The sequence below is a fragment of the Coturnix japonica genome, chromosome 4 (genome assembly GCF_001577835.2).
Source record: "Coturnix japonica isolate 7356 chromosome 4, Coturnix japonica 2.1, whole genome shotgun sequence".
NCBI lineage: Eukaryota > Metazoa > Chordata > Aves > Galliformes > Phasianidae > Coturnix > Coturnix japonica.
In genome coordinates, this window is record NC_029519.1 from 46,235,046 (window position 1) to 46,258,693 (window position 23,648).

A 23,648-nucleotide genomic window follows, 5' to 3' on the forward strand; every position below is an offset into this window, starting at 1 on the left:
TACTGTTAGCCAGCAAAATAAAGCACAATTTAACATACAGTAGTGAGATAAAATGACAAACTCTTACACCATTTATCTCGATTCCTCCCTGCAGTGAGGATTTTATGGCTATTTTAAGATGTCCAACCTCTCCCCTAATTATGCAGATAGTATAAAAGTTCTTCTCCTGGCATGGATATCTTTCTGATCAGAGATAGACAATAAAGACCGATCTTCAGAAATAAATAGGCACTTTCTACTGAAGCCATTGCAAATGAAACCCCTGAAGTAGAACCGATGAAAGACAGGTGCTCAGATACAGTTTTGTTTTGAAGGAGAAGAAGGCAGAGCCATCTCCTCGTATGGCTGGGTTATGTAGTGGCACATGGAGCAGCTAAAGAAGGAATGACATGTCTCTAATGTGATTCCTACAACTAAAGGAACAGAGGAGTGTCTTGATCCACCTGGTTGAGTTACTTTAGCACAGGTGTTATTCCTTAAACAGCTGCTTTGAGGGAAACTTAGGCAATAGTTACTAAAGAAAAAGAGTAAAATTAGATCAAGAGAGAAAGACAGACTTGTCACCACTCCTTGGATCTAGCATTGTACTGAGCTGAGGTCTCGGATCCATGGACAGCAGGTCAACAAAAGCAAATTGTACATGTTCATCTGTATATAATTTTATGGGAACCATTAAATCACAGCCTGAAACAGTGATTGAGCACCTGGTGAAGGGCTGTAGCCAGCTCTGGGAGCACAGGTATGAGGAATCACCTGTGCAAGCCTAACCACATTTAAGGGCTGGCCAACATAATGGCAAAGGTTTCAGTTGGAGATTGTGTTCTGTGGAGTGCATGGCAGGCTTTGCTCTTCAGAGAGAGGTGAGTGATTATTTATTTGGTTGTGACCTTTACTTTTTATGGATACATTAAAGCTGGCTTTAAATGGTTATATTTGGTGTTGCCGTTCTCTACAGTAGTTTGGTTGAATGCTGTCCTTTGGGAAGCAGTTTCCTTATGTCTGTGCCGTTAGGGACTCTAGAACCTGCAGGAGTTCTCAGCAAAGGTCTCTAATAGTCATGATAAATGTTCTAGGAATGAAACAAGTGCATTCAGAGCTCTGGCTTTAGTGTGACTTTATGCCTGTTGAGACCCTGAAGAACCTAGGGCAGCCTGAGGGAGGTAATTGTGGCTGTGGATGTAGATGTGGCTGTGGCTGATAATGATGTTTCTTTGTTTTCGTTATTTACAATAATATAGGCAAATTAATAGAATGATTTTGTTGTTGCTTTTTCTAAAATTTCTGGAAGGGATCTCTGTATTATCTAGCCTGTTATATATAATGCTAGCCTTCCTGTTTCTCTCTTACTGATGCATCAAGCCTGATAGGTGGTGTGTCCAGTGTATTAATTTCAGTCATCATGTGAATGCATCTGGGGACAGAAATCCTATTTCCCTGGATAGTCGGTTTAAGCAGTTAATCAGAGTTAAATTTTTGCTATTTTCTGTTTAAGTTTGTTTTCATTTGACTTCAGCCATTGCCCTTGCCTTGTTTTTTTAGTTAAACAGCATTTATCTTGTATCTCTTATTTTTGTTGAAGATATCAACTTCCTAGTCTTTTTTAAAGTAGGTTAGCCTACTTTAAAATCATACTCTAAACTGTATTCTCCTTTTCTTGTATCATTTTGATGCCTATTGCTGTACCTTTCCTCACACTGTAAGTGTAATGAACAAACTGGCATGAGATTTGGTTGTAGCATTGCAGGATTGATCTTGTTAGTGTTACACTAAGTAATAACATCCATTTACTTCCATTCAGTCGTTTCCCATTCACAGATCTAAAGATAAAATTCAACCTGTTAGCCAGAGCCAGACAATGGAAGGAGAGTGTTTTCTTCTTTCTGACTCTTTTTTCCTTCATTATTCTGAAGGATGCAGTGTCCGATCTATAAATAATATCTGCATTTTCTACTCTTGGATATAATTCTGAATTTGGCAGTGGACAAATACATTTTTAACAATCCAAGCTTGCCAAACAGAACTGCAATTTCATATTTCTTTTCTAATTGTTGATTAATAATGTTGAATACTGGTAACCTTAGTACTGATGCCAGAAAAACCATATCAGATGCAGCTGTACAGAATGATGATTTCCAGTGGTTGTGTGTAAGTAAACTGGTTTCTGAGCTACTCTGCATGTACTTTACTCATATTTAACAAACCATTTTTTAGTTACAATTGAAAATATCTGAACTGATTTCTATTAAATGTATAATGTGATTCAAACAAGGCCAAATATAAAATGAGAACTTTCTTATACTATTCCATGTTACTTGCATTTTTTTTTTGTTGAGTCAGATATAAGCTCCTAGTTTCTCTGCATTTGTTTTTCCAATTGAACCAATTGCCTCAGTGGCAGAGTAGTAGCTCTCATAGTCTCTTAGAGTGCTTCCAGTATTGAAACATTTATGCAAAATTATCATTATGAAGCAGATGTTATCCTCAAGTTTCTGTGAGGTCAGTATTCTGTAGAATGACTTCAGGCATCTTGACTTATGTTGCTCGTTTTTACTGATGACTTTTGAGAGTCTTTTTAATCAGAGAATGCTTTGGCAAACACTTTCTTCTGTGTTCAGGGAACATTTGGATGTTGTGTTGAGGGACATGGTTTAGTGGGAGCTATTGGTGATAGGTGAACGGTTGGCCTGGATGATCTTTTAGGTCTTTTCCAACCTTGGTGATTCTATGATTCTGTATGTAGATGTCAATACTGGCATCTCAGAGCATTTCAATATTAAATGCTTATGTTGGCTTCATTGGGTATTCATTTGAAGAGAATATGAAATTTTCACTGCATTAGTAACAGGACTTTATAGATATGTCTTAGCACTTCTTGGTGAACTTCAACTGGAAGAAAACCTTTTGATTCTGAAGTAGTCATTTCTATGGATTATCCTTTAGTATGAGTCTGGAAGTGGGATGGTTTTAAAATAACTGGAAATCCTGTTTACTTCTGGGTATTTGAAATTTTTATCAGAATGTCAAAAGAAAAATGTTGCTGAAACTGATTCAGCAGGTGATGATGTGATGGTCATCAGTAATAGGTTGCAGAAATTGATTTAGTCATATTTTATTTTGTGATACCTTATGTCCCATGCTGGTTGCAATCAGACTATAGACATTGAGTTTGATTCTTTAAGGGGCAAACATGGCTCTCAATTTCAATAAGTTCCTATATGTTTTCATGATGCTATACTAAAAACAGTGGGTACATTTAAAAACAAATATATAGTGTTTGATTACATAAGCATTTGTCTTCCTAGTGTTCTGTTAGTTGTGGAGAGCTGTTAATAGGCAATGGGATCCTATAACTTATCAACATGACCTAATGCAGGGAAAAAAACTCCAGAATGCATGAACATTTTATGGACTTTATTTGGAAATCCAGTTATTGCTTTGTATTGGTGGGGGGAAAAATAAAATGCAAGCCCTTTCCAACTATGCTTTGCAGAGATCTGGAATGTGATTTCCCAGGGCAACTTCTAGTTGTATTTCTCTGTTGGTGCTTTTGTTTTAAATTACCCATTCAGTCATTACCTTCTACAGATTTTTATAGTAAATGGGATAGTTACAAATGGTTTAATTTTATATTTAAGTATTCAATAAAGCCCTCCAGCTGGCCAGGCTCCTCTTGTGTAAACATGCTGACACTTTTGTTTAGGAGATGGATCAGCATGTGCAAGTCCATGGCCAATGAAATCTCCATTATCTCTGTTTGACAGAGAATGCTTTGAAAGGCTGTATGTTTTTAATGAGTAAAAAAAGAAAAAGGAAAGACCATCTTTCCCCTTTATACACAACAAAAGGGGCATATTTATTGACTCATTAATAATAAATATCAGTCAAATGTGTTGACAGTTGGCAGTCTCAACTGTTCTATCACCTATGGGGAGCATTAAATATAGAATAAACAGCACAGCACAAACTGAGGGGCCATTTTTTTCTGTCAGAATAGTGGGTGGGTCTCTGAAGATAATTTATTAACAGTGAAACTCAAGTCACAGAACTTCAGAGGAAATTCCAGGCCATAACTCATAACTTCATAGCTTTCTATTCTTGATTATTCCCTCCTCCTCAATCTTCGAATTATTCTTCATACAAAAAAGTAAACTGTCTTCCTTTTTATTCCCCTCTCTTTTGAGCATTCTTCTAGGCTTGTTGTTGATCCCATATTTTTCCTTACTTTTCTTGCCATGTTTTTTAACAGCTCTTTTCCTTCCCTTCCCTTTTTGTATTGGCATGTGCTAAATTCCTACTGTTTCTCCTTTACTTAGTGTTTGATTTTTCCTATTTCTTATTCTGTTTTTTTCATTAGAGCTCCCCTTTCTTGCACATCAGGATGGCTCTTTGAATACTCAGCTTATTAACATGTCCTATTAAATATTTTTCTGTGCTCTTCTCCATTGTCTGCTACTTTGTATTTTACCAAATTTCTTTTAAAGTGAGTAGAGGAATAAAAATCTTGGCTTTGATATATATATATATATATACACACACATACACATACACATGTATGTGTGTATATATATGTATATATATCAAATATATACATATATATGATGGTACAGGAAGCAGAGTGGGCTGGGGGACAGGCTCTTTAGCAGGGCCTGCTGGACCAGGGGAAATGCTTTGAAAGTGAAAGAAGATTTAGGCTGGATATGAGGAAGAAGCTTTTTTACTATAAGAGTTGTGAGGCACTGGAATGTGTTGCTTGGGTGAGGCTGTGTGGGGCTCTGGGCAACATGATGTAGCTGTATGTGTCCCTGTTCCTTGTAAGGGTTTTGGACTAGATGACCCTCAAGGGTCCCTTCCAACTCATTAGAATCATAGAATCTTATATGGATATTTGTGAACAAAAGGGACTATTTCACAAACTTTGTCATTTGGAATCATTTATAATAATAAGGCGTATTGCTGTGCTATTTGTATGACCCTTCCTTTGCCACCCTCTACTCCATACCATTTCCATTTGTTATGTCTTATCTTCCAGTCTGATTCAATAGACCAAGAACCTGCTGTGTTTGGTGTGGAGCAATTCAGCTTCCTGTAGTTCAAGGGAAGCGGGTGCACTTAAAACAAAGAATAATAATCCCATTGCCCTGATGTGTAGTACATTATATTAACCTGAATTATTCCTATCACTCCTTGACACATATAGTATCCAATACAGGAACCGTGACCTATGTCCAGATTATAAACACTATTCTTAATACTTAAAAAATTCTTTCCTAGTAATGTTCCTTATAAGTCAACATCCTTAATTCTCATTTTGTCAGACTGTTTTTTTTTGTTTTTTTTTTTTTTTAAATACAGCTGTCAAGGAAGGAGCACTGCAAAATATGGTTATTGTGTAGGTAAAAGGAAGATCTTACCGTGAATGTGTTAGTAGGGAAATGTAGAGGTTATGTATTTATTTTCAAAGATGTATGTAATCTCTTGTGGCCCTGCTGGGATATCAGATCTTGTTCTTTATGCATACAGGAAGGCTGATCAGGTCTGAATTTAAATTATATAAATAAACCTATTTCAATATAAATAATGGGCTTACATATTTTTGCTTGGGTTGGAAATACATTCTTAAGTTGACCACAGAGAGAGCTATTGATTTTTGCATACTGATAGTAATAGATATTTAATAACCCTGAAAAGCAAGTTTATACTGAATTAGAAGTGATCATGCTTTTTGGTTCCTCAGTGTTTAAAAATAAACTGGAACAAGATAGTCTTCAGAGGAAGTGTGAATAGTAAATTTACTAAATAAGTAATAAACCTGTGCAAGCATGGACAGGTGTGGAAGGTTGAGGTTTAAGATTCTGTACTGTGACTAGTTTTAATGCACTGCCAGCTGGACAGAGATAAACAGTGAATTACAATTTTCAGTAATGCAATTTCTAGTAATACATTTATTAGATCCATCAATTTTTACACTGAGAAGTTTCCTTAGCCTTCTAAAAACTTACTGAGGGGAAAAAAAAGATATAACTTCTCTGAACAGCAGCAATAAACAGCCTGTTTTATATGCTATGCCAAAGACTGCAGGAAAATCTATCCTGCAGTTGACCCTATGATGTCAGCAGCCTTCCATATGTTAGGGGGTACTCAGCTCTAAAACGTATTTGATCTCATGCCAGGCCTGCTGATTGCTGAATGTCAAAGAAAACAAGAAAAACTGAGCACATAATACAAAGCTGTGCAGAGGAGGGTCTGTTACTGATAGAGTTCAAAAAGAATATTTTGGATGCGAGTCAAGAAAAAGTTGCAGTTGTTTGGAGAAGCGTGCAAGGTGGAAGAAAACCCTCTGTTGTGGTCTCTTATGTTTAAGGGACCACCAAAACCTTCTTCATTTTGTTACTCTACTTGTGAAGAGCTTCCAGGTGAGCTGGTCTGTCAAAAGCTGTCAGCAGGTAAATTGAAGATGGCCACACAACAGTGCCACTCTGGAAGTGGTGCTTCCTATTATATGCTGTTGGCCTGTGATGTCACAGATTGATGCTTGTATTATGGCAGCTGACCTTCCTGTCAGCATCCCATTACATTTTGTTGCTATGCCACATGTAGCAGTAGAGAAGCATTCTGACAAAGTGGTTTCCGATGTGGGAGTATGTATGGAGCAAAGGTGTGTCATCAGATTCCTCCATGTGGAAAAAATGGCACTCACTGATGGTTGTGGAATGTTTCTGGAGACCAAACAGTGGATGTGAACATAGTGAGGCAGTGGATGGTGCATTTTTGCAGTGATGGCAATGAAAGGCAAGCTGTGTTCTAGATGGCCATGCAAAGCTGTCACACCACAAAATGAAGAGCATATTGATCTCCTCATCCATGCCAATCAGCTAACAGGGTTGACTGTTGAAAAATAGTGTCTTGTGGCTGAGAATTTTCTCTGCCAAGTAGTGTTATTGTGCTCTTTCTATATGTTGTAGTTTCCATGGAAATAACTAGGAGGCATTACTTTTGGAGTGACTTGTGTACAGTGAATGATACTACGTTTCCCTTCATAGTTCAGAAATATCAGATAGGTTGTATCTGGAGTATTGTTTGCTGTGGAAACACAGTGATCTGCTAATCAGTAAGAGACAAACTGACATACCAGTTCTGTGAGGGATCCTGAACAAGCAGCTGAAAAGCAACTATTTAAAAATCAGCAATCCTGTTTCAGGTTGAGATAAATCAAGAGACTCAAAGACATTGTATTTATCAGGTTTTATAACTCATTGAATTGCAAAAGCGGTGAAAATTTTTTTTTTAATGGCTTTGATAGAGAAATGCCTTCTAATAAGAAAAACATAGAGGTGAGTATCTTTCATACAAAAGAAAGGTAAGAAAGGAAAGTCAAGAACTGTCTTTTTGTTGGACCTGAATTAAGTGTGAGTGGTAACCATTGGTTGATTTTTATTTTTTTTTAAAAGATAAATCCTCATGCAGCTATGGAAATAATTATAAAAGTATGCATTTACCACGTTTTCAATGGAAGTTGCTATCTTTGTGTATATATTGTTATCATGCATTAATACTGTATCTTAAAACACTCTTGTCTATGGGTCTGGAGTGTCTCTGACTGTGACACAGAGAGCCTGTTGTCGTATTCTCCTTCATTGTGACAGCACAGCTGGTTTGTCTCTGCCACTGCCTCCCCCACTGCATATTCCAGTGCTCAATGTTTCTGCTTTCCCATTTCTCACCTTAGCCTTGTTCCCTTGCTCTTCTAGCAGTCATGCTCATTATTTCTCTCAGTAGACTGAGTAACAAGCTTGCCTTTTTAACACAAGTGACTTCAGTGGAAGCTGATGTTTCCTCATTAAGGTAAAAAGAAAAATGATCTTGGAAACCAAATCTTTTCAAGGATTGTTCTGTGACATGTGACTGTCTCTTTGTGGGTCTGCTGTCATGCAGCATCTTCCTTTGGTCTGATCTCCTTTAATAAAGCATTTGTTGATCCTGTATATCAGTCTGTATCATGATACAGGAGAACACAAGGAAGACAGTGGGGTGCTGGTTTTGTTCAGCTTGTGAGGCAGCAATGTCTGCAGGTCCATGCTGCTCTCACATACACACGGTGTGAGCCACAGCACTTCCAGTAAACTGCTGGAAGAACTAATGTACAGCCACAGTGTGAGGTGTGATTCATTTAATATTAAATAAACCTTAGTATGTTTTAATGTGTAAATAGTGAGAATCGTTTGCCCCAGGGCTGTAATTACTTGACTGCCAAAGCAAATTTAAAAGACACAAAATGCAATAGTAGTGAGAATACAGTGCTTTAAATTGACTTGCTACAGAAGTTTAGACTAAGGTAATAGGAAAATTGAGTGATGCTTTTTTGTGGCTTTATCTTGTTACTGTCCTCTTAAGGAAGAGAAAGCTTGAATCACATGGCACTGCTACTCATTTGTGTCTGATGCCCACTCTTTATTTTTATTCCATACTGTTTTTGTACCTCATGGAGCAAGACTGTTGTACATGAGGATCATGTTTTTAATATGAAAATCACATTAAATTGGCAGAGGGATTATATCACAATATGATGTTGGACTGGACTTCAGACTCGTACCTTTTAACTTGTACTTTGAAAGATAAAGCTATTTAGCTTTCTTGTTGGGTGTCAAGAAAGGGCTATCCTTGATAGTACAAACTTGGCTGAACTTATGATAAGAATAAAAATCTGGTTCTACTTCATTAGTGTTCTGTGTTTTGCTGTGAGAACTAAAAGCAGCATGCAATACTAACAAATATTGATGAAATATAGCTCTTTCATACAAGGTTAAAATAATTTAAAGCATGAATATTTTTTAGAACACCACAGTTTTGTGAGGGCATCAGGTAACTCTGCCATTTCATCTTAAAACGTAAAGAGAAGCCCAGTTCCCAGGCAGGATTTCTTCCAACAAGTTTGAAGTAAAAATAATTCTGGTAAAATTATCATCTTTCTGTATGTCCTGAGTATTTCCATCTAATTTTTTTGGTAACTTTAATTAATAATGAGGTGTGTAAGTCTGTACCTCTGGCTGTTTTCTAACTGTTGGATCCTTGAGGTGTTACGGAAATTGTGCTATGGGTTTGCAGGTTGGTCTTGGAATTGTTTTTTCATAATCAAGTCTCAGCTAGTAAACTAGTAAATGCTCCTGCCTCCTTCCCCTTTTGTTAACTGTTTAATTCTGAAAATTCTGTAGATTTTTTTCTTCACTGCTTGTGTGCAAAATGACTCATTTGTGTTGTACTTTGACTTTCTAATTAAGTGACTCAGTTGCAGTTTAGTATGGATTATTAGATTGTTTTTTCTCTTGACAAAAGTCTTTTTAATGCTGTTAGACTGCTCTTGTTTTCTTTTGTTGAGCTAGTGCTTAAAGCTACGTCATTCATAGGGCCTAGATATTCAGATTATGCTGTTTCTGTGGAAAGGAATGCATATACTGTATGTCTGTGTTTTCTTATACTGAAGTTAGTGGCAATGCCAAGCAGGGTAGTTTAGAGAATACTCTGTTATTTAATAACAGTATATTATGTTGAGCTGCTGCTTTGAGCCCACGTTTTTACCATGTAAACTCTATTGTAATAATGGCAATTAGTTTTGTTATGGTATAATAACAATTCAAGGTACTTTGTAATGGTTTGTGATAGAAGCTCTCCATGTGTTGGGGAAATCTATGAAGTGTGCTGAGTAAATGGTATCTGATTCTTCTTTGATTATACTTTGAGTGAAAATCTGGCCAACACATGAAATGCAGCTTTTTCTTGCTTACTTTAGCTAAAGAAAAAAGTGATTAGAATGACACTGCAGATGGCTACTTTCCTCTGTAGTTTTGCTAACCTCAAGAATGGTTGCACAGAGTCACACCCATGTAAGACAACTGTTATCTCTGCTTCATGTGTTGTTATTTTAAAGGCTTTTCTTGGTCTCATATCATCCCTGTGCTGCATTCACTTTTGCTATTTTTAACTTTCTTTGGTTTTTCTAGTCCTCACTTTGTAATGTGATACTTTTAATGTGTAGTTCTAGGAATGTGATTTCTTTGTTGAAGTGTCTCCTGGTGCAAGAGTCTGTCCTTGAGAAGTGATACTTTTATTGTTTTTTTTTTTTTTTTTCCCCCCCCAGTATGTTCAAGTATCTTGTTTATCCTTGACAACCTTTCCAGATAGTGTAAACAGGCTATCCAGCATCTTCTTGAGCTGCGAAAATGACTTGCTATTGCTTCTTTCAGCAACCACTTCAACTTCCTTGACAATATTATGTGAACACTTCCTCTTGCCTTTTTACCTCTCTTTTTTTATCTGCTCTCTCCTTTGGTTTTTTAAAGGTGTTTTTTTTTTTGTTTTTTTTTTTTTCCCCCTGCTTTTTATCTAGGGAAAAAGCCATCTACAAAAGTGTTTTTGAAGCGTTTGTGCTTTCTTTGGCATGCTTCTTTTCTTTAACACAGTACCTCATAGTAGGTCTGTAGGCTGCTTCTTCTGGAACCCAGCTGTAATGCATTATTTAAATGCATGAAATACCTCATTGGGGAAAAAAAGACAAGGACTTTGTCATCATGATATCTTCTTGTGATGGACTTAGGTCCAATAATATTGGAAATATGCTCTGTGGTTTGATATGAAATTGCTGACTGGGTATTACAAATAATTTCTTCTCAGAAAGCAATGTTGGGCAATGACATAGGTTGTCCATGGAGGTAAGGGGGTCACTGTCCCTGGAGGTGTTCAAGAACCATGAAGATGTGGTACTTAAGGACCCAGTGGACAATATCAGTGGTAGGCGGAGAGTTGGACTGGGTCATCTTAGAGATCTATTCCAACCTTAATGATTCTATGATTTTACTGCTTTAATACTTCATATTCATATAATACTTCATATGAGCCAGCAGTGTGCCTTTGTAGCCAAAAAAACCAATGGCATACTGGGGTGTATTAAAAAGAGCGTGTCCAGCAGGTCGAAGGAGGTGATCCTCCCCCTCTACTCTGCCCTGGTGAGGCCTCATCTGGAATATTGTGTCCAGTTCTGGGCTCCCCAGTACAAAAAAGACAGGGATCTCTTGGAAAGAGTCCAGCGGAGGGCCACTAAGATGGTGAAGGGCCTGGAGCATCTCCCCTATGAGGAGAGACTAAATGAACTGGGTCTGTTTAGCCTTGAGAAAAGAAGGCTGAGAGGGGACTTGATCCAGGTTTATAAATACCTGAGGTGTGGGAGCCATAGTGGTGAGTCTGGTCTCTTTTCAGTAGTGCGTGGGGACAGGACTAGGGGTAATGGGATGAAAGTACAGCATAGGAAGTTCCGCACAAATGTGCGGAAGGACTTCTTTACAGTGAGGGTGACGGAGCACTGGAACAGGCTGCCCAGGGAGGTGGTGGAGTCTCCTTCTCTGGAGATATTTAAGACCCGCCTGGACGCCTTCCTGTGTGACATGGTGTAGGGAGCCTGCTTTGGCAGGGGGTAGGACTCGATGATCTCTAGAGGTCCCTTCCAACCCCTACAATTCTGTGATTCTGTGATATTTCATTTTTTTTGTATGCTCTTTCTTAGTAGTTGCCAGGAGGGGCATTTTTTAAAATCTACTATTTGCCCAGTCTCCAACTAGGTTATGGAAACCTAGTTTTCATTTTCACATCAGTTTCTCAGTGCATTGAGAAAGTAGATCTAGTTATTCTTGCACTATGCGAGTGCGGATCCTTCTGATTTCCTGTGGTGTTTTCTAATATACTTTACAAGAATCCTTTGGACTGCCTTTCAGCTAGTAATGAAACCTAAAAGGAGATGCAATTTTACCAGGCTTTCCACTCACAGGATTTTGAGAATAACAAGGTTATTTTGTAGCATGCTTAGCTTCATTGTCTGAATCCCCACTCCTTATTCAAGAGTACATTATAAAATACACTTTTTTTTCCAATTACGAAATAATTTCTTAAATTATCGATCCAAGTTATTGCACTGAGAGATAATAGCTCCTCTACTTTATTGTGTTCCCACAAAAGATTGTGGCAGATAATCTAATGGAATAATGGCAGTCACAGCTGTTACTATTGTTTGTTTAATTGAACTTAAGAGTATTGCAGTTTCAGAGTTCTATCTACCAGTTGAGGGATAGGAAAAAAACATGTTTTTAAGACTTAGGCAATTTGCTTATCTAGTTAGAAAGCACAAAAAGATATGGAATAAGAGGAGGCTGTCTGACACTAGCCTTTGCTGTAACAAATGTTCTCTGTAGTATGGAGGGCTTGGTTGACGTGGTACAGAAATCCCTTCTGTGCCCAAATCTTGCATGCAGCTATAAACCCATGAGTTGATTTGTTTTCATTTGAAGTTTGTATCTGTGCAACTAAAAAGAACAAATAAATTATTTAAGCGTGCTAATGCAGCATGATTTTCTCTTTAGTGGGATTACATGGGTAGATGAGAGGCAGCAAATGTCACACGCACCTTAATAAAGCTTTTGACACCTACTCAGATGATATTCTGTTAAGCAAATGAGTAGAGGACAGTGTAGATTAAGTTACTACCATGTGAATACATAATTTTCTGTTAAGTCATGCTCAGTGTAAGTACTGAGGGTTTCTGTGTTTACTGTTGCTCATACTTCTGTGGTAGAACTGGAAGGAGTCAAAGCCATAGGGATCTGAACAGCATAGCTGGCTCATTCCCTTCTGCCTATCACTTCTCCAACCCTTTGCTTTTCCTTGTTTCTGCTGTATTTTTTTCTTTGTTTAACTGAACTGCTTCCCATTCCTTCTCACTTCAAAGCTCCATTTTTTTAAAAATATATGTGAAGAAGATTGGCTGTAAGAAATGCTCTCAGAAAATAAATATAAAATTAAGTAGTCAGATAGTTCTAAAGCCATTGTGAACTTACAGAGGTTCTTTTTGTGTGTGTGTGTGTGTGTGTGAGCTGCTAATACACAGCAAAGCAGATGAGGAAAGGCTGGAACAGGACTCCAGTGTATCCAGTATTTAGAGGTGACTTTGACATCTTTCCTAAATTGGTTGACTTAGTGTGAATCTGTCTTTTGGAAACACACAGAAAATTTCTGGACTGTATTCTTTAAGTGGGGAAGATCTGTGGTATGGTACCAATTGCATTTCACACTTGTAGTCCTCCCCCCGAAGTTGGACATGTGATTTGTATTGCTGTGCATCTTGAAATAGCTATGCTGGATGCATGCAATCAAATGGAAATCCTGAAATGCAGCCTTTGCTGTTAAGAATTTATAAGACGAACACCTTCTATATTTGGAATCTAGCCTCCTGTTTTTCCTTCTTGAAGAGGTCAGGCTTTAGAACATATGTGCAGTGAAGTTTCTGATATTCACAGGAGTACTTACAGATGCTTGCATTGAAGTATGAGCAGTACTAATTCTGTTCATACTAACAGCTAGATTATGTCAAAAGTCGCATCCTGTGGTTTGGAAGGGGAAGAAATACACAGAAGTACTTCAGAATCCTGTTTTCTCCCTTGCCTGAGACAACTGGATGGGCAGCAGCTGTAGATGAATCCCACCTTCTCAAGGTTCCTTAGCACTCAGTATCATATTAAATGCTACACAGCACCTGCTTGAATTCCCTTTTTTTCTTCTGTGGCTGACATGAAGAGTGTGTGGATGTATGCTCATATTTCAGTATTCTGACAGGCTGTGAAAGTTTTATCTGATTTAAATCTTGCTAAAGCATTTGGTCCAAAGGGAGCTAGACTGTCAGTTCAGAAATAGAAGTGGAAGTTCAATAAGTAGCAGGGAAAAATCTTATGCAAAAATAAACATTTTTAACATAAGAATCAAATCTCATTATTTGCTGTAGTTGAAATAATATCTGGAAGTTTTGTGATTTTTTTTTTTTTTGGAGTAAAGTTGGCTAGTTTTTGCTGTTGGAAAAGGCATTTAATATAAGAGATTGAGATGATAGATGGTGTATGAGGAAACTTTGGCTAAAACATTATCAGTTCTCTTCACTTCATACACAAGTCATCCTGCTGAGGAATGGTTGTGTTGCATGGCTTCAAAAACACTACTTTATTTATTTTTACCACTTAAGTAGAAACCAGAAGAGACGAATACAGATACACAAGACCTACTGTCCTCATGTCTAATGTGGCAGATTGTATGGTCATGGAGTTCTGGCTACTACATAATGTGGCATCACAGGCTATGTCTGTTAGATCCTGCTGGGAGAAGTCAACAAGCTGGTGTCCAGATGAGCCTCAGGGTAGCAAGCATGGCCTTCTCTGAGAAAAATGCTGTGTTTTCTTTTCTCCTTTTCCAAGAATATTATTGCCTTTTTCTGTGAGGAACTTGATTGAGAAAGAAGAGGACTCTGACTCTGAGCTTCTAAAGAACTAAATGTAAGCTTATGTCCCATGGTAGTTTTAAAGCAAATATTCTGTTTTACATTGCAAGATAGTTGATTACTAGTTGTGTTGCAGCTAGACTCTGCAAACTTTGGCTCTGCTTTGGCCTAGAGTCATGACATCCAGTTCGTTGCAGTGTGGAGTATGTGAAACATTCAGCCATATTAAATCTATAGCCTCTAAGGAACAACCTTTCCATATCTGACATTAATGAGGTGCACCTGCACAATGTTTGACTATTAAACAGATCTGTGTTGTTAAATTTATCAGAGCTATCTGAATCTAGCAATATGCCATAACTAAGACAATAAAAAAGGAACAGCTTGTTTATTAGGAATGCAAGATTTTCAGTGTTTTGGCTTTCATTCTTTGCAACATCTGTTGTACAGCACTGGGTTTGAATAGTGTCTACTTATCTATGTTACACATTCATTGAAACAATAATGCAAATTACGTTTCCTCTCAGTTATTGTCACTGGGGAAAGCAGAAGGCACATAACCTCGATTGTTATTGAGGAAAGGTAAGTTGTCCACTTTCTACATTTTGTTTAAAGGTAATTTATTATCATTTTTAAAATTTAATCGTGAAACACAGAGTTGTTTGGCTAATGATGTGTACATGTGAGAAATAAATGGGTCAAAGTTTAAATTTAAAAACAGAAGAATGCAAGAGTTGGAGCCAGCTGGTATCTACAACTTCACCTGCTTTCTGTTAGAGTGAATTTCTGTTCTAATACCTGGCTTCATACTTTTTATGTGGAGCAATTCTAGTCTGGGCCTTGCAACGACCAGCTACGTGTTTCCAAGTTTTGGAAACTGAGAGCTGGATTGGGACACCTCAGTAGTGCAGGTAAAGTTTAGTCTTGTGGTGCTGTAGTTCTGACAGAAGTGGTGGAAAGCAGCTGAGTGAAAGGAGCTGGGATTAATGGGAGTAGGAGAAGATGAGGAAGGTTTAAGTGGGAGCAGAGACTGAGTGAACACATGCTAAGAAATGGTCCGTGTGTGTCCAGGATGAATCCAGACTGGTAAAGAATTCACAGAAAGAGCAAAGAAGCTGAAGCTGCTTTAAGGTCTTGTGGAAATCTGTGTAACTGGACATACTCTCTCCTGCCTTCATGTAATCTGACCTGAAAGTGTGCAGCCTTGCCTCCATGCTCTTTTTTGGGGGGTTCCATACTGGTGTTCTGTCTTAATCCAAAACTCCATGATACGCTTTTCTTTGTTCTTCCTCCCTGACTGTGAATCTTCTGTGAAGTGCTGTGTGCCTGTGAGGATGAGGGGAGGCCAGTGAGCCACAGTTAATTCTACTACTCTGGGATGAAGAAAAAGGAATGGAAAAGAGATCAGTTGTTGTTACTGCTGGGAGAGGCAGACACTTTCTGCAGCAATGTCTTCATTCCTTCATATCAGAGAAGTCTCTTCATTAATATTTGATGCTTTTTGTGCATTTTGGACCAATTAAACTGCACAAAATGAATAAGCAGTACAGATAACTGATCCCATACAGTAGTGGTGTTCTCTTCTCTGTTTTTTACTACTTGAACTGTCTATGTGGAAGACAATCATCTTCAAACAGAAATGAAGCAGCTGATTGTGAAAGCAAGTAAGGGTAGGAAGTGCAGTCAGAGAACCTATGTTTGTACTTAGTTTACGCTCAAGTTGTAATGATAGGCCTATAACCATGCATATTGGGCTAAATGTCACTTATAAGTACCTTTCTGAGATTGTCTTTAACTTTATAGTCTCATTCTTTCCTCTTTGTCTCTATTGTTCCATTTGTGTTAAACAGAGTTGCTTGTTGACAGATGTTCACTGTGTTTTTATGTGAGATAGAAGACAGTGAAATGTCTGTAACAGAAAAGATATCCCAAAGAGCATGTGAACTCAGCAAGGAGTGTTTATGTTCAGGCAGTAGAGATGCAAATGAGAGCTCTGCTCCAGGAACTATCTGCAGTCTCTGGAACACTCTGGGAGCTGTGGATGTATGTCACAGCCTCTCTTTCCTGATAATGCTATCTACAGGATACATAACAGAAAATTAAATGTTAGATGAAATTACGTTACAGCACTTCTGGAAAAGAGTGCTTTTATCAAGCATATGAGAGAGTAATTTGGTCAAGATCTGTGAACCCTCATGATGAGGGATTATTTTCAGTAACCATCTGAACGGCAAAATGTTTGGATTTTGAAGGATGTGGATGAACAGAGCCCAAAACATTAAGCTACAGACCAAATTTTGACGGCTGTTCACCAAAACAATGCGAGTCACTATTCATGGAGATAATTTTTGAGTGTGTTCCTTAGAACTGGGGAAGAGCTCTTTTAAGCCATGGTCCTTGAACTCCTAGTCCGGAAAAGCAGGTAGTAGCCCTCTGTGTATCCCTAACATTTTCTCATGCTGCAGGTTCACAGTTTGCTAATGTTCCTGCTTGAGATCCACATAGCTTAGAGTTTCATGGGGAATTTCAGTAGGCAATAGGTAGCTGTGATTCTAAGCATCTTCTCAGCTGAAAAACAGCCAGGTCAGTCATTTTGCTTTAGGTAGCCTGCTGAAAATGTACTGGTAGTGTTTCTTCACATTATTATTACTAGGTTATAATGGCATTAATTGAATTAATATTCATTTGTACTACAGCTCTTTCTGTCTGTTGAATTCAAAGAGAATTAAAGCATATTCCCCAGGTCACTCTTGTAGCACTGAAGATAGTGCCTTGAATTTCAAACAAAACAACCCTGATGGGAGTAGGCAGATTTCTTTGATTTCAACTCTCCTGTTTAAAGTAGTCATTTTCTTCAGAATATATGTGCAGCACCCTCTCAGCGTGTTAAAAGTTTTATTAATTAAATGTTTGTGAAGGATCCAGCTCAAGAACCAACTAAATATCAGCAGCATGACTTTAATCTCCTCTCAAGCTTTCATGTGTCTGACCTTTAGAAATTCTCCCTTTTCTTGTTCATATCATGCAACACATCATTATGCATTCATTGTACTTCTGAAAATTCATAAATATTTTATTACCAGCATTGAAATAGGGCTTATGAACCAAAGTAATTAATTTCAAAGATGTCAAAAAAAAAAAAAGCAGATATTTCTCTTCAGGAATACAGAGCAGAGACACATAACATAAATTGAATGCATTGGAATAGCTAATAAAGTAAAAATGAATTATGTTATGCTCAGAATCATATGTCAGTAAGAGGTTTTGCCTCTTCAATTCATCTGTCTTATCAGCTAATTTATTAAAGTTTTCTTACCTAAAGATGCTAAGAAAGAGAATAACAACCTCAACAACAGCACATTGAGGAAGACCTATGGCTTATGAGCCACCAACTGTGAAATGATTATGTTGTATTTAGGTGTTTTCAGGGTGTGCTTTTTCACCCCACTCAAGACAATAAAAGAAGCTGCCTTAGATGCAGTGGCTGTGGTTGTGCATGTTAGAGCAGCAGTCTTGGGAAAGCCTGACTAATTCTACATGCAGTGTAAGTGTGAACTGAACACAATGTAGGAGAGCAATGCCTTGGTCTTTCATAGAATCATTCAGGTTAGAAAAGACCTCTAAGATCATCCAGACCAACTGTCCACCTACCACCAATATTGCCCACTAAAACATCTCCCTCAGTACTACATCTGAATGTTTCTTGAGCACCTCCTGGGAGTCCTCTTAGATATATTAAACTATATGTTCTTTAATGTAACAATCTGTTTCATTTGGTGTTGGAATGCAGCTGGGGAGAAGCATGCATGATGTATGCCTGCAGAAAACTCTGAGAGGTGGTACTGTTCTGTTGATGAGTAATTAGAGCAATTGGACTGTGCCTTCTAAAAGAGTTCATTCTTTATTTGAACTCAACAACAGAAGACCAGAGAACTCCATGAGTGCAGGCTGGTGGATCACGTTAGACTAAAGGAGCAGTGTGAGTGTGCTTGAAAAGTGCTTGGCTGAAGTGCAGGCAGAGAGAAAGATGCATTTCTTCTTGGTACGTAAACAGGTTGCTTAAGTTCTGAAAGAATAGTCGATATCTTGTGATAACAAAAGATTGAATTGATACAAGTTCTATTATTCTTTAAGCCTAGAAAATTCTTCTGATTGGGTTTAAGTTACTACTAAAAGGAAAGCTATACCAGTGCATGTCTGGCTTATTGCTTTTGCCTTCTAAAGGCAAAAGGGTATAGGTATAGCAAAATATTATTGTGCAGTATTTATAATGTGAAACTACTTAGTGTTATTTCTGTGGTTTATGATATTTAGGCTGTAATGATCTTGAAAAGACTAAATTCTTCACCTTGTTTTCCTGAATTTCATGCAGCAGTCTCTTTCTGAGGTTGAATTTTTTATATAGAACTGACAGAGATCAGGCATCTGTTGTTCTGATCTCCTGACTCAGCAGCAGAATGTAAAAGTCATGAAACCACTGGTGCCTGAAGAGCCTTATCTAGCAGAAAGGTTTTGAAAGATGAGTAGATGAGGCTGTTTTACTTATATTAGAGGGGTAATTGCCCATTTCTCCACATGTACACTTCAGTGCATTCAGGAGAGCTAGCATTCCCTTAAAGTCTTGTACCATGTTTCTAGAAGTCCGGAACATGAATGGGGTAAGTATCATGTGATAGACATCCAAAACAGGGTGTTAATCTCCATAAATTTAAATGGAATGTGTGTAATGCACAGAAATGCTTATAGTTAAAAATTCAGTGAACCAATTAAAAATCGTCCTAAAGATGAAGTAATTTTAAAGCTTGTTTTGTAAACTGCATCTCGTCTTTGGAATGTAAAAGCAAAAGTCTGTGTTTTCTACCTGAAGTTACTTTGCAAATAACTTCAGCTTTGTGATTAGATTCAGAACTATTAGAGGAAAATGGGCCTCTGCTGCTGTAGTACTTTCTGACCTTGCCATGCACTCAGGAATTTCCATCTGCCTGACACCAAAACTCATGTATCCAGCTGCACTCCTGTGCATTTTGGGCTTCTCAAGAGTTACACAGCGTGGGGCTGCCTTTTCATTGCTGCTGTATTTTCACTGCTTTTGCAATACATTTAGCCTGAACTCGTGCTTTTACACAACTTTCCAGCTTGTTTTACCAAGGCTTAGGTAGGACAAATAATTTGATGTGAGATCATATGGAAAAGTTTGCCCATGATTCAGAAATGTTTAGAAATATCCTGTGATTTCTAAAAAAGATAATGCATCAAATGCTTTTATTTCAGTAAAATGATTCAAGCAAAAACCTCTCCCAACCATTGGAGTGCTGGCTCAGAATTTATAGTCAGTGACTTACTAATCTTTGACATTCAGAGTTCTGAAGTACACACTCCTGATTATGTTCTAAATTGTGGAAAATGTACTGGTAAGGCTGCAAGGAAGTTAAAACTCTTCATGTGGGCTACGTGTAATACACTTAAAATGAGCACGCTGTCCTTATTTGTATTTTACTGCAGTGCTGAGGGCTTCAGTAGCACTGAAGTACTAGGAGACAAAAGAGCCTAGAAGTACCCTTATGAAAGGGAACTGAGCATGTGAGTTCAAGTCTAGCCCCTCTCTGGGGCCAGAGGAGGGCCTCTAAAATGAATAGAGGGCTGGAGCAGCTCTCCTATGAACAAAAGTTGAGGGAACTGGGCTTGTTTAGCTTTGGAGAAGAGAAGGCTCCGGGGAGACCTTGTTGTTGCCTTCCAGTACTTGAACGATGTATATAAACAGGAGGGGAAGTGGCTGTTTACATGGTTTGATAGTGACAGGACAAGGGGGAATGATTTTAAACTGAGAGAGGGGAGATTTAGGTTAGAGATCGGGAGGAAGTTTTTCACATGGAGGGGGTGATGCACTGGAACAGGTTGCCCAAGAAGGTTGTGGATGCCCCATCCATGGAGGCATTCAAGGCCAGGCTGGATGTGGCTCTGGGCAGCCTGGTCTGGTGGTTGGTGACCCTGCACATAGCAGGGGGTTGTAACTCCATCACTGTGGTCCTTTTCAATCCAGACCTTTCTGAGAGTGTAATCATTGTTTTTCTTATCAATCAGGTCATCTTAGTCTCTGTCCTGTCAGAGCAGGCAAAACTGGAATACTTTTTGGATGCCTCTTTTTCGCATTACACTTTGGCATACTTGCATCCAGTGGGCCATGACTTTTCCAAAGAAGAGAGAAGAGATGGAACTATTGTACTGTGCCTTTTAATTAGCAGCTCCTAATATGTTTACAGCTAGAATAAGAGTTTGCCAATTTGAATATTTCAGTTAGAAAACATTCTGGAGTGTATGTTTTGTTCTGCCTCTTCTTTCTATAGCAAAGGTTTTCTAAGTAGAAGCAGCATGCTGTGGTGCTACCAGAAAAGTCTTACATTAAGGTAATATGTGTAAGAGGTATAGAATACAGTACTTAGTGCTCCCAACAATCATAAATTAATATTGGAAATTAGCAAGTGCAGAAGCATTGTTACTCTGCATCTTACAACATATGATTTACAGATCTGTTCTAGTAAAGGGAGGAGAGCAAAACAGTAAATATATGTATGCTGGTAAGGTGATGGATCCAACTTCAGCAACAGAAGGAGGTACTAAGCAAGAAACAATTATTACGTGTTTTACAGAATCACTCTTTAGAGAGGAACCATACTTCATTTGATTTAGCAGTACATGTTTTTGCTTCAGTTGACCTTGGCACATGTGGCTGGATGTATTGGCTGAGCTGTGCTAATCAGTCACCATTAAGATAATGATTTTCAGATGAGGAACAGGAACTTTTGGTTAATTACGATGCTGATATTCAACAACAAAGAATGTGAAAACCACCACAAGGCTTTCAGGATAGAAAATAGACCTGATGCCTCTGTATTCTATATTATGGTCTGGATTATCTGCTGAGCAGGTATTTTTTATTTTTTTTTACACAATTTGTTTTCCCTCGTCCTCCCCAGCCATGTTATTTGTTGCAGCTGTGTTACTGCCTGTTGAAGCTGACCCTTTGGGTGTGGCCAACATTGTTCTCTGTGACTTAAAGCAAAGCAGGGCGAGCCATTCCCTTTCTTTTGCTAATTTTCCAGTGTCTTTCTGGGAAATCAGACCATAAAGTTTGCCTCAAGAAACTGTTTCAGTGTGGCTAAGGCCCTTGTTTACATGTTTTCAATTAAGGAATCCTTAATAAACTCTTCAGTTTGCATGCAGATTGCCCAGAGAGGGTATTTTTACTTTCTTTGGGGAACTCAGCAGTAGATAATATATTAAATCATAGGTTTATTTTTGAGGCTATAAGTCTCCTGGAGCTGGAAGGTCTGATACTCAGGAAAATGTGTATGCTCAACTCTAGTTATGCTTAGCTTTAAAATTATTTCCTTATTTAATCTAATTTAGCAATGAATGTCAGTGTTAGTTTTGTTCTTTTCAGGAATGTTAGAAAAGCTGAATTAGACCTTTATAGGGATTTTAAGTATAAGGCATTTGAGGTCCTGAGGGAAGATTTGATTTCCAGTGAGTATTTCTATTGTTCTGTTTCTGGAAGCGGGCATAGAATTAGTTGCCTTTGATGGTGTTGCCTATTTATCTTTCTGTCAATTGTGTAAGTTTGGATTTCCTTCTTGTACAATCTGTGTGCCACTAGTGACTGAATAGCAGCATCTCTGCATGTAGGCACAGCCTTATCAGAGCTTTTTGCTATCCTGCCTGTGATTTGACTGTTAACTCACTAGAGCAGGGTGTTAAAATAGCTGTTTGCTTTTGATTGCTTGCAGGGTTAACTGGGCAGCAGCATAGGATGAAAATTCCCTCAGAATTAACTCAGCTCTGTTTGCTTTACCTTCTTCTCAGGGCTTCTTTCTTCTTTTGCACATCTGAGATGATGTGCAGAGACCTTAAGCTGCTGTTAACAACAGAGCCTGAAATCTGGTCCCTGTAGATAAGTATGTAGGATGACTCTGGAAGTAGGCTCATGAAAGCGGTTAGTCCTCTTGTGGCCACGCATGGTTATGCTCCTCAGTAAGGAGAGTTGATTTCCTCTTTTCTCCCTTAGCTGTGCCAGTGTGGTGCTTAGGTTATTAAACCAATTCAGCAACTGACAAGTTTATCCAAGCTATGGTTTGCGTTTCATGGCTTTATTATGGTGTCTGGAGCTGGCAGTGAGAAAGCATGGGCTTTATTTTTTTGGACTTCATTAAAGTATGGATGACCTCTGGCAGTCTGAATCCACGTGCTTAATTGTGTAGCTCTTCAAGATTCTCTTAGAAGTAGATGTTACCTCAACAGTTTAAGATTTCTTTATAGTACAACCGAGAAAGATAACTTTTTTCTTTACTGGAAGCTATGTTCTAAAATGAATATAGACAACATACCGCCACCAGAGGGCACTCTGACCCTTTGATTGCTGCTTTTTCGGCATTTGCTTTCAACGGCTTTGCTTTTAAAATGGGAATGCGCACCGTACGTCTTTCCTAAAAGAGTTTTGTTTTCAAGGTGATTTTAAAGTAATGAACTTTTCCAGCACTTTTGCTATTTTTCCTCTCATTGTAAGCCTAGTAGATGTACCAGGTGAAATACAAATAAAGTATTTTGTTATTTCAGTGTATCTGCCAGTTAAGCCCTCGTGACTGTCTCACTTCAAAAGCAGCCCATGTCAGCACAAAGAGAGGAGTGCTTGCATTTGCCTCTATCCACATTTAGACATTTATCATTTTTTGACTATATTAACAGAGCTCAAAGATGAATATGAAAAATTGTTCTTCCTTGTTCTCTTCTTTGTGTAGGACTTTTTTTTTTGTCTGAACTAGTCATGTGCAAAACACTGATCACAGTTTTGTTTCGTTGAAAAGTTAATGTAGTAATGAACCTTTTATAGCCTCCGTCTGTTTCTCTCAGCCAGTTTTTCATCTACTTTTAGACTTGGTATGGATCCTTATTGAGAGATTCTTCTCATATTGCTCTGGTCTTTTCTTTCTGTGAGTTAAGCCTTACCAGATTCCACAATAATAAAACTTGACTTTTTTTTTCCCCCCAGTGTTTTGCAATTCCAGAACTGCTCTGTCACTTAAGTGAAGGCAGCAGATTGTTTAGAGTTGACTAAATGATAAAGAAATGTTCCCAATTTGTGTGCCTTTGACCACAATAACTTAAGAAGTGACTGTAACAGGGTCACCACAGTCTCACTGACAATGTTTGTGTAGTTGAATTGGATGACACATTTTTATCTGGCTGTTGCTCCCTTGAAGTAGAGCACTGCCTACATGACAAAGGTCTCTGTAACAAATCTCCAGTTGCTGCATGTGGACTTAGCTGTTCTTAGTGAGGATCTGACATGCAG

The 23,648-nt window shown here is 38.2% G+C and overlaps 1 long non-coding RNA gene across 2 annotated transcripts in view; it reads left to right on the forward strand.

Moving 5' to 3' along the window:
• Window positions 1-809: 809 nt before the first annotated feature.
• The window catches only part of LOC107313372, a 58,374-nt gene continuing 35,535 nt past the window's right edge, over window positions 810-23,648 (forward strand). For both annotated transcript variants that reach the window (XR_001554972.1, XR_004307135.1), the window contains exon 1: window positions 810-860. This is a non-coding gene — a long non-coding RNA (uncharacterized LOC107313372). The remainder of the gene's footprint in view (window positions 861-23,648) is intronic.